Source organism: Leucoraja erinacea, chromosome 22 (assembly GCF_028641065.1).
Source record: "Leucoraja erinacea ecotype New England chromosome 22, Leri_hhj_1, whole genome shotgun sequence".
Classification (NCBI taxonomy): Eukaryota; Metazoa; Chordata; class Chondrichthyes; order Rajiformes; family Rajidae; genus Leucoraja; species Leucoraja erinaceus.
Window position 1 is genome coordinate 10,281,731 of NC_073398.1, and position 12,377 is coordinate 10,294,107.

A 12,377-nucleotide genomic window follows, 5' to 3' on the forward strand; every position below is an offset into this window, starting at 1 on the left:
GAGTGGCAAACATATGGGTCAAATATACATATCTGTCGCACAACGTTAGAGTTGCTGCCTTACTGCGCCAGGTTCAATCCTGACTACAGATACTGTCTGTACGAAGCTTTTTCATTCTCCCTGTGACCTGCGTGGGTTTTCTCTAAGATCCTCCCACACTCCAAAAACGTACAGGTTTGTAGGTTAATTGGGTTAGTATAAATGTAAATTGTCCCGAGTGTGTAAGATAGGGTTAATGTGCGGTGATCGCTGATCAGTAAGGATGAAGGGCCTGTTTCAGCGATGTCTCTCTAAGCTAAACCAAAGAATTTTAGAAAAATTGCTACCTTGGTTTCTGTGAGCAGGCTTCAATCTGTTGTTGGGCCCAAATGCAGAATGGAATATTTATATTTGTATTTAATTGGAAGGCAATTATCTTCAGTGCTGAAGAATGGCATAGATCAGACCAGTACAGCACGGGAACAGGACGTTCGGCCCATAATGTCTATGCCGAACATGATGCTGAGATATACTAATTTCCTGTCCGTACATGATCTACATCCCTCCATTCCCTACAAGCCACTTAAATGCCACTCTCATACCTGCCTGCACCACCACCCCTAGCAGCGCGTTCCAGGCTCCCAATGTAGAAAAACATGCCTGCACATCTCCTTTAAACTGTGCCTCTCTCACCTAAAGCAGTGCCCTGTAGTCTTTGGCATGGTGGAGCACTAGTGATAACTCCTGCCTCCCAGCTTGGGTGTTGTCTGCATGGAGTTTGCAGAAATTTCTCGATGAATGCATGGGGTTGTGTAAGATTCTCCAGTTTCTTCTCGCATCCCAAAGGTGAGCTAGCAGGTGAATTAGCCACTGTAAATTACCTCGGGTAAGAAGGTGCAAAAGCATTGAATGCAAGGCAATGGGTATGTGAGAAGGAATACATTGCAGGGTTTACGGAGAAGTAATGAAGGGGTGAGGATAATGGGATTCTTTTCTTGGCTAAAGTATGGGTCTGACCGGCCAAATGTCCTTCTGTGTTGTAATGTGTAAGTAGGGAATCAAGACTCAAGTCAAATCTAATGCTGAATTCACTAATATCTCACCCAGTAGAAACTGCCTATGTCTCCCTCCCCTTCTATAACATTCCTTCCTCTGGCTTCACAATTTGCAACTCTTCAATCCTCTCACACCTTCTGTTTTAATCTCTAGTCTTTGTTCCAACTATCTGTCTAGCAAAACCCATCCTCGCCGATGTCCATCTATTATCTGCTGCTTTATCCTGCCTCTTCTCTCCCAGTTGCTCTCTAAATTTGACGAAGGGTCCCAACCCAAAACGTCACCTCTCCACATTTGCTCACCCAGAGTTACTACAGCACTTTGTAAATCAGCATCTGCAGTTTCTTGTTTCTAACTATACATGAGCCTTAGCCATAAGATTCCAAACCAGAGTAGCTATCTTTGACTGTTTCAGCAAAGGTAATAGGCTAACGACGGGATGTAGAGCACTCATGCTAACCACAATCTCACAACTTCTGGCTTAACTGAGGTGGGATAATTCACTACAAAAGAACTTCCTCATCCAATGGTTCAACAACTCACTCCCTCAAATTAAAGTGATACTTTAATTTAATGTTATATTTTATTCGCATGAATTTTATCCTTCATTTTATTCTTCGCCCTCAGTACAAAGGTTCCCTTTGTTCATTGTAATAGTCATTTGTCAGGCATGAGCTTCGACAGATACCACTACCCTTATTAGGCTATCTGTAAATATGCACCGTTACAGGCAAAGATCCTATAGCAGAGCTCTGCTATAGGATCTTTGGTTACAGACAGAGCCCTTTGCTGTTGTGACTGACATCCACAGCATTCCAATGGAGGTCACTGCATAGAAATCCAGAAGGACAACTTTGAAGGGCAACAGCTTACTTTATCCATGGACCTTGTGGCTAAATATGTTGTCTGCTAGCAATGTCCCAGCTAAAATCAGTTTGTTCAGTTTGGACTGGGATCTTGCTGACTACGTAACTCGTCTATGTACTGGATTGATGTACTGAAGTCAGTGTATTAACCAAAAACGTGCAGTTATGCCACATCGTGCATCTCCAATCTCTATGGCAAAATTGACCCGTCCGTACTTTTCAGTGTTTGACCGCAAGAAAAAATTGAACCCATATTCCGTTACACATCCCTTGATATTTAGAGCAGAATTTAAGCATACTAATGCTATAATATATCATTTTCAAAACTCCATGGCACAGATATGTTAATAGTACACTTTGCAAATATAAAATACATAACAAAATAGGACTGTTTGCGTCAGATTTGTAAAACACCTGGAACTGCAGATTAGATAATGTTTTTAATGTTAGTTTGGATGCTGTCTGTTCATATCTATTTTTGCAGTCACTTAATACATCTACTTTTTTACCTTAGTCTATCAGTCAATATTTTGCCGGAGCAACCAGTTAATACTTATTGTTTAACAATGAATTACTAACACACTAATTGTCACTGTGATCCGTTATACTTTTCCTGAACACCAATGTTTTCAGCTGCTGATACAGGGTACTTAATTCTCCTGTAATAATTAATGTATTTTATTTGCAAGATTCAATTGGGCTGCATTGCACTAAATTATTTCCTTCCGATATGACATTCTTTAGTTATGATTAGTGTGGCTGTAAAGCTGCAAGTAAGAATTTAATTGGTCATCAGTGCAAATGACAATGTCCTCTTCAGGTCTTGATTCATGAATATGTTCTACTTTAAACATCTAATGTACATAATTGTATCAATTTGAAGTATTGCTACAAAATGTACTTGACTGACAGCAATAATCTGTAATTATCCAATAACCACTGTGAAACTCTGGGAAGGATAGTTAACATCACAAAGCTTTCATTTGCGTTAAATACACAGATTTGTTGATTATTAACTCAATTTTCACTTGTAAGAAATGTTGGAAACATTCTTACCTTCCTTAGGACTTAGACTTCTCTTAGTTGGGATACAAAGCTAAGAGTGAAAGGGCACATGCTAGTTTTTATCATAAAAAACTAATGGAACCATTAACCGATTGGATAATAAATTTAGCAGTAACATGTGGAAGGATGTCACAGTGTATTTTTAGCTGTCGTTCAACAACTGACACCCAATCCTCACTCAGACTCAGAAAACGCTTTGTTATCTTTGTACTGACAATCTATTACAATTTATAAATCACCAGTATAAATGTTTGTTTTTTGTTTTAAACAGGAACTTGAACCAAAATTAAACCATGTGCAGTTTTGCATTGGAAATACAGAATAGATATTCCAGTCATTTTTGTCACATTGAAACAAAATAAGGCTTAGATTTATTATTATCACATATATCAAAATACAATAAAAAGCTACTGAATATTCTTCATGCGGGAAACCACATTTTGATATCTGTTAACTGATCTGTGGTTGCCTAAATATATGAATTCATTTAAGGCTGGTAATACACTGAGGAAATAAAATCATGATTCTCAAAATCACTGCTATGATTTAGATACTTCAGATACAGAGTGCGTACAGAACAATACTGACTACAAACATATTTATTTAGCTGTAAAACACTTATGGAATCTAGAATATAAATGAAAGGCATTTCAAAAATATGAGCTTTTATCTCTATCTTAATTACATTTCTGGAGAAATTGAAGAAAATATTTCATTTTGGCAGACAAAAAGGACACAGTAAATTCAAAATCTCCTAAATCGTACGTAAAAAAAACTTTGGTTGATAATATTCCTTATCCTAAGATGTGTAACAATCAGAATGGTTTTCATTCATTTGTTGTTTAAATGCATTGGATTCATGTTACAAAGATATGTATTAATAACATTCAGATTGTTTTACGAGGGATTAGGAGATTTTACTTAACTATCTGATAATTTAGGTATGCAGGACGTTGTTTTCAAATTTAGTAACAGGAATCTGAAATCCCTTTTCTTATAATTAGAATATTTATCTCAATTGTCTATGCAGCAAACTTGATTTAATCTTAATTTCTGGCTTCTTACTGCATATTGTGGATTTAAAGAGCAAAATGCAAAACTTTTTAGACAATGCAGAATACATACAAGTTTTTCTACAGATAATGGTCTGGATGCTGTTGAGATTAAGAACATCTCTGTTACTTATGAGAAAGTATAACAATGGGCATGTGGAGTTAAATCTGATGGATCCTGCTTAAAATGTGTTGCTTCTCCATAAACTGTGACAATAGCATATTTCCACTGTATTAAACTATGATGTCATCTTTAGTCTTCATTTCACTCTATTGATTATTTCGTCTTTAATCTTCATTTCTCTCTATTTCTTTTTCTGTGCATAATTTGCCATCAAGTTCATCATTTTGAACTGTCACTTGCTGGTTCAGACTTAACACTGCTGATAACAAGCCTCTGGTTGGTTCGCTGGAGGTGATAAGCAGTAGCTATTCCCGATGCCCCTGCACAAAATCCCACTGAAAGTCCGTGGATAATTGGAAGCTAATAGTTGCCAGCCAATAACTGAGGTCAATTTGTGGTGGCACAGTGGCACAGCAATAGACTTGCTGCCCTACAGCGCCAAAGACAGAGAACATTTACGAGGATGTTGCCAGGACCAGAGGGCCTGAGCTACAGGCTGAAGTTGAGTAGGCTGGTACGCCATGCCTTGGAGCGCAGGAGGATGAGGGGTGATCTTATCTAACTATGTTTTTAATCTATTATTCACAAACACTATTAATTTTTGAAACTATTCATTCTTTGTCATTGTTTCCCAATGTGATGAATTAGAGACATTTAGAAATAATGCTAAAGTCTGGTTTTACAACTTATTTGGGGGTTATCAGAGCTGCCCTTGGATAGGGGCACAGATGCTGTTACTTGAGCAAAGGCCTCAAGAGCCACATGGCAGTGGGATATGGGGCAACTCCAGTCTGATCTGGCCTAAGAGCTGATGTAATGTCAATGAATTCATCTTCTAATACCTTCGCTTAGTATCAACACCTCCAGCCTCACACATTGTTCAATTTGACAGAACTCAGTGCGCAATCCCATCAACAACCTACAACAATGTGTATCAAGAAAAATTCAAACCTAGTATTCATAGTTTCCCCACACACTAGGCATTATTTTAACAGGAGATACAAGGAACAGCAGATGAAAGGCCAGGAAAGCGTGGATGTGGGGAGGATGTTTCCACTAGTGGGAGAGTCCAGGACCAGAGGCCATAGCCACAGAATAAAATAACATACCTTTAGAAAGGAGATGAGAATGAATTTCTTTAGTCCGAGGGTGGTGAATCTGTGAAATTTAATGCCGCAGACGTCTGTGGAAGCCAACTCAATGGATAGTTTTAAGGAGGAAGTTGGCAGATTCTTGATTAGTAAGGGTGTCGGGGGTTATGGGGAGAAGGCAGGAGAATGGGTTTGAGAGGGAAATATATGAGCCATGTTTGAATGGCAGAGTAGACTTGATGTACCAAATGGATTAATTCTGCTCCTAGAACATGAACTAATGCTGAAATCTTGAGTAAAATCTGGCACTTGGTGTTCGAGCATTATATTAAAACTTGCAACTGTATCTCAAAGATTTCACAAAACACCAGCTATCCAGTTGTGACAAGAACATCACTTTTGAACACAGTACACTGAAACACCTCTAGCTTTCTTGTAGGGAAAGGTGGCACATAACTGGTGGCAGAGGGAGCTAACCAGGAAAGAAATACATGGCCAAATGACCTTACTTCCATGGAAGAGATAATGCCATCTGTCATAGCATTGACCATTGTTGGGGCCCTGGCCAGAGCTAGGGCCAGGTTTCATCTGATGTTGGCTGACGAAACAGGATCAAATGTACTCATCTCCTTGGAATAGAGTGTTAGTTACGTTGCTCAGGCAACAGGAGATGGCAAACAACATGATGTGTAAGAACTGCAGATACTGGTTTAAACTGAAGATAGACATAAAATGTCGGAGTAACTCAGTGGGACAGGCAGCATCTCTGGAGAGAAGGAATGGGTGACGTTTTGGGTCGAGACCCTTCTTCAGCTGCTGTTAATGTCACTAGTTATAGTTTGGTGAAGCACAATTTGTATAAGATAACGGCCCCAGTCACCTTGAAAGCCACAAGCAATCCAGACCTCTCCTTCTCCTCTCTGGTCCGTGAATTAATTGTTCATTCCTCCAAACATGCTGGATTCCAAAGGGAATGCCTACCAAAGCGCATGTGTCTGTGAGTAACTGGATTGCATGGAAATCTTTGAGTTAAACAATTCTTCAGTCTTCAGTATCTAGACTTAACAACTTTAGAGCAGTCTAAATAGCAGACACTTGTGCACCTAAACACAATAAATTAGTAACATTAAATTGTGGTGATGTGAGGAGTGGAGGCCTCTAGCTACTGAATATGTGCCTATCTGTGTATTATATTAGTTATTAATATCATCAATCTGTATTTAATGATGTCTGTCTATTCGGTACAATGCCAGCAGACTTAAAGTTATATGATTCCTTTGAATATTTGATTTATGATGGAACTAAATCACCAACCTTGCTGCCGAAAACGTGGCCACAATGGGGCAACAGTTTAAGGGCACATACTTAATCCAAGAACTTGTAACGGTGCATGCTGTAAAACATACAATGGGTTTATACACCAGCAGCAAAAATGAAGGTCATCGGAGAAATAACTTTCAGCAATATCCGAAATGCCTGAACTGCACCAGCTGTTGCAAATGTGACCTTTGACTACCTTCTAGGAGCTACTATCTTTGTGCTAGTGAGAACAGGGCACATTGCAGTGCCGACATTGTTGTTAACTTTGAAATTTCTGTCCTGTGAAGCTAAATCTAGATCACTGTTCTTATAGCTCTGGGCACTCTGCCCAGCGTGAAGAGAACTGGCTCACTGTAAAATGCCGAGTGTTTTAGTCATCTTAAACAGGCAGCCAATTATATCAACGTGATGTGTGAAGAATTAGCAAACTTGCAAAAGTTTCCTACATGTATGTTAGCTAGTAAAGTGATTAAAATTGTTTTTAAAAATATTTATATTATTGTACGACACTAAAATGCAAGCCTGCCTTTCCAGTGCTTGCTTTAGGTGATAAAACAAAGAACATAAGAAGGCACACAAAAATGCTGGAGAAACTCAGAGGGGGCAGCAGCATCTATAGAGCGAAGGAAATAGGCAACGTTTCGGGCCGAAACCCTTCTTCAGAACATAGTTCAGTACAGCACAGGAACAGGCCCTTCAACTCGCAATGTCTGTGCCCAACATAGTGTCAATTTAAACTGTATACCTGTCTGAACCTCCTAGTCCCTGACTGTTTATATGCCTCTTAAACATTGCTATCATTACCTGCTTCCACTTCCCCTGACAATGTGTTCCAAGCACCTACCATACTCCGTGTAAAAAACATACCTTGCACATTTCCTTTAAACTTTCCTCCTCTCGCCTTAAACTTGTATCGTCTTATATTTGACGTTTCCATCCTAGGAAAAAAAATCTGGCTGTCTACACTATACTGTATATGCAATTCGAAACTTTATAAATCAGGTCTCCCCTCAACCTCCGATGCTTCAGAGAAGACAATCCAAACTGGTTCAAATTCTCTTTACTGATGAAACATTCTAATCCAGGCAACATCCTTGTGAATCTCTTCTACATCCTCTCCAAAGCCTCCACATCTTTCATGTAATGGGGATGATTGTATATCATACTGTATATGTGGCCTAGCTACAGTTTTATAGCGTTACAAAATAAATTCCCAACTTTGTATTCAAAACGCCTTGACCAATGAAACAGGCCTTCTGATCACCTTTCCACTTGTTCGCCATTTTCAGAGAGCAATGGACTTGCATCTTGTACACAATGCTCCTTAGGGTACTGCCATTTACTGTATGCTTTCCTACATTTAACCTCTCAAAGTGCAATCCCTCATACTTGTTCAGATTAAACTCGTCCTTACAATTTTCAGCCAATATAAAGAATAAAAAAGTAAATATTAAATATTTTTTAAACTTTCCTCTCCAGTCTTTGATATAAATATGAATTTCATTATTTTTTAAAAAATCTACCAATTTTTCTTTGGGAGTAATAATTTATTTTTCTGCTTATCTTCTGCAGAGCACTTGGAACATTACATTAAAGACACTGTCCCTGTCCCACTTAGAAAACCTGAACGGAAACCTTTGGAGACTTTGTGCCCCACCCAAGGTTTCCGTGCGGTTCCTGGAGGTTCCCGGAGATTTTTGTCAGTCTCCCTACCTGCTTCCACTACCTGCAACCTACGGCAACCACCTGCAACCTCCGGGAACAGCACGGAAACCTTGGGTGGGGCGCAAAGTCTCCAGAGGTTTCCATTCAGGTTTCCTAAGTGGGACAGGGGCATAAGATCAATAGTATTAAAGAACTTGAAATGCATCTAAAGATAAAACGTAGCATTTATGCAATTTGTCATACATGAACTGTTTGCATGTCTATATTCCAGAATATCTACTTGAGGACTCATGGAAAAGGGTAAAGAAAGGATTATATTATTTTGTTTCTCGTTGCAAATGATTTGAAAGCAATACAGTCTATCCTTTTCCATTCAGAGAAAATGTAATGAACGTTGATACTAAATTCTTAATTTTAATCATATTATGTGCTTGCTTATTTCAAATTACCTAATTTAAATTTTAGGATTATTGAAACACAAGAGGCGGCACAGTGGTACTTTGTTGTATACACACAGTTGTATACTCTGGAGTTTAGAACGATAAGAGGGGATCTTATTGAAACATATAAGATTATTGAGGGTTTGGACACATTAGAGGCAAGAAACATGTTCCTGATGTTGGGGAAGTCCAGAACCAGGGGGCACTGTTTACGAATAAAGGGTAAGCCATTTAGAACGGAGATGAGGAAACACTTTTTCACACAGAGAGTTGTGAGTGTGGAATTCACTGCCTCAGATGGCGGTGGGGGCCTGTTCTCTGGATACTTTCAAGAGAGAGCTAGATGAGGGTCTTAAAGATAGCAGAGTCAGGGAATATGGGGAGAAGGCAGGAACGGTGTTCTGATTGGGGATGATCAGCCATGATCACATTGAATGGCGGTGCTGGCTCAAAGGGCGGAATGGCCTACTCCTGCACCTATTGTCTATTGTTACCTGACCTCGGGTACTATCCGCATTGAGTTTGCACGTTTTCCCTGCGACCACGTGGGTTTCCTCCAACTGCTTCAGTTTCCTCCCACATTCCAAAGACGGGAGGGTTTGTAGATTAATTGGTCTATGAAAATTGCTCCTGTTGCGTAGGGAGTGGATGTGAATGTTAGTGCCACCGATTGGTGGTCATTGCAGCATGTCACCTTACTCTTCTTGGGTATTATTGCGGCCCTTTTAAAAAGGTGGGATTCTCAGACCTCAGTAATGAGAGGTTGAAGTTGTCTGCAAAATCTCCATCTAATTGGACCACGCAGGTACACCATCAGGTCCAGACGCTTTCTGAGACCTTGTGGTTAGTGGAGTGGTGGCTGTCTGGGAGCAGCTCACAGGTATGTGAGATGGGTGGGGGTCCGGGCGAGGGTGGAATGTGCACAGTCCAACCTTTACCCAGGGTTGGGAAATCAAAAACATTTCAAAGGAGGACATAAGTTTAAAGTGAGAAGGGAAAGATTTAATAGGAACTTGAGAGGCAACTTTTTCGCTCAGAGCGTGGTGGATCTATGGAAGGAGCTGCCAGAGGTACTATAACAGCATTTAAGCGACACTTGGACAGGTTCATGGATAGGAAAGGATTAGAGGGATGGCTAAATGGTGTAGATCGGGCATCTCAGTCGGCATGGGCAAGTTGAGCCAAAGAGCCTGTTTCTGAGTTGCGTGACTACATGATTCTATAAATATCTTAAATGTCTATAAATTAATTAAAACAAAAATAAATAAAAATACCACTTTATCTTTCAATAAAAGATGAAAAGGTCGCTGAAGACAGATGTAAAATGTGGAGGCTGGTGCAACATTCATCGAACATCCCAGTGCAGTTCAATGACGTTTCCAGTGGGGGGCAGGAGCTCTGGTACCACCAGCTTATCACTGAAGTCTGATTTTCATTGGAAGGCCATGAAAGTGAGTGACGAGCTGATCCACAAGGTATACATCTCGAATGGTTTTCCACGGCCAATGGTCAACGCTAAGTGTGTTTCAGACAATCATCTTATTATCTCCCAGGGGATACAATTTTGCCTTGTTGCTCGCAGTTCTGACAGTGCAGCTGTGACCTGAAACTTAAATCAGGCAAGGTGACAGAATGTCAGAGTTAGAACGTAGAACAGTACAGCACAGGAACAGGCCCTTCTGGCCCACAATGTCCGTGCCCACCATGATACCAAGTTAAACTAATCTCCTCTGCCTGCACATGATCCATATCCCTCCATTCCCTGCACATCACGGCACGTGCTTATCCAAAAGCCGCTTGAACCCCACTATCATGGCTGCCCCTGGCAGTGCATCCCACACTCTGTTTAAAAACCATTAACTTTAGTTTCTCTTTCCAAAGTTGCTGCATGACCTGCTGAGTGTTCCCAACATTTTCTATTTTGCAGATTTCAGCGTCTGCGGTGTTTTTTTAATGTTATTTGCTTTATCCTCACTGTGGAAATTTAGTTGCAGGCTTGGCCTTGGGAGATTGAACAGCAATAGCCAGGCAGTTTGAATAAATGCTCCCCATCACTCCCGGTCTGATTGGATCCATGCACACCTTAGTCAAGCCTCTCCATCTGCTTTTCCATGCCAGAGATCAAGTGTCTGGGAATAAAATACAATAAAAAGGTGTTGCATTTTGTCACATCTTACACAGATGGAGGATATTTCTGCCTGTGTGGACTTGCTGGTTAGTACATAGAACAGTGCAGTACAAGAACAGGCCCTTTGGCCCACAATGCCTGTGCTGAACATGATGTCAAGATCGACTCTAATCTGCCTGCTCGTGATCCATATCCCTCCATTTCCTGCATATCCATCCATGTGCCGAGTGATGGCGCCATCAAGTGTGGCTGCCTCGCCTGCAGTTGTCTGTCCTTTCATTCTTTTGTTATTTTTAGTCTGTTTTAAAGTTTGTTTTTGGAGGTCTTATTGACAAGAATAATGAGAGAAAAACTAAATAGGGTTATGATATTTGTAGGATGGACGATTTGAATGGCATTATTTCCACTGCCATCTCTCCCTCTAACCCGTTTGATTAGTCGAAAGACTCCAATGACATTAATGTGTTTTTTTATGTTCTTCCTCAGATTTCTTTTGATTTTTTTTCTCTCTCGCTCTCTCTCCATCCATCCATCCATCCATCCATCCATCCATCCATCCATCCATCCATCCATCCATCTAACTATCTAACAGGTCCTTTGACCCATTGAATCCAGAGACAATTGATCACCCGTTCAGATTAGTTCAAGAGTGTTTTATCGTCATATTTACTGAATTGGAACAATAAGACTTTATTGCAGTAGCACAACACATTTGTAAACATAGTACTCAATAGATAACATGATAAACAACAGAAAAATAAGTTCAATAAATAAAGTTTTGTTTTGCAATGTAGTGAGGCAGCGACTCCTGTAGATCCCTTCGATGGTCAGTACCCGTGAAGGATGGGGGCAGTGTCCACCACTTTTTGTGATCTCCGTTGTTCCTGGGCGTTTGAGTTGTCGAACCAGGCCGTGATGCAACCGTATGCGGACAGGTGGGACAAGTATACTGCAAACCCAGCATCTTCAAATCCTTGTTATTGTTCTCCACAGGAGAAGTTCAAATGAGTATTCGTTGACATCCCAAATCGCATCAATTTTATGAGGCTTCTTCCCAGCTGTTATCAGGCAACTGAATCGTTCACTCACCAACTAGTGAGAGGTCCTGACCTCCCATCTACTTCAATGGAGACCTTCGGGCTATCTTTAATCAGACTTTACTGGACCTTATCTTGCATGAAACGTTATTCCCTCTATCCTGCATCTGTACACAGTGGACGGCTTGATTTTAATAACAAAGTCTTTTCGCTAACTGGATAGCACGCAATAAAAAAGCCTTTCACTGTAGAAACAAAGAAATGCAGATGCTGGTTTATACCAAAGATGAACACAAATTGCTGGAATAACTCAGCGGGTCAGGCAGCATTTCAGGAGAACATGGATAGTGATATTTCGGGTCGGGACCCTTACTTGGCCTGGTTTGTATTGAATTTTGTAAATATGGAATGGTTTGTGATGAGGAGCGCGCTCCCGCTGGACAGGGAAATAGAGAAGCGCGCCCCCGCAGGGAAATAGAGAAGCGCGCCCCCGCGGGTCAGGGAAATAGAGGAGCGCGCCCCCGCGGGACAGGGAAATAGAGAAGCGCGCCCCC

At 40.6% G+C, this 12,377-nt stretch overlaps 1 long non-coding RNA gene across 1 annotated transcript; it reads left to right on the forward strand.

The window, feature by feature from the left end:
- Window positions 1-4,936: 4,936 nt before the first annotated feature.
- LOC129707710 (uncharacterized) lies at window positions 4,937-12,269 on the forward strand. The gene is made up of 3 exons (XR_008725220.1): window positions 4,937-6,230; window positions 9,954-10,133; window positions 11,780-12,269. It is a non-coding gene; the product is annotated as an uncharacterized LOC129707710 (long non-coding RNA).
- Window positions 12,270-12,377: the final 108 nt, after the last annotated feature.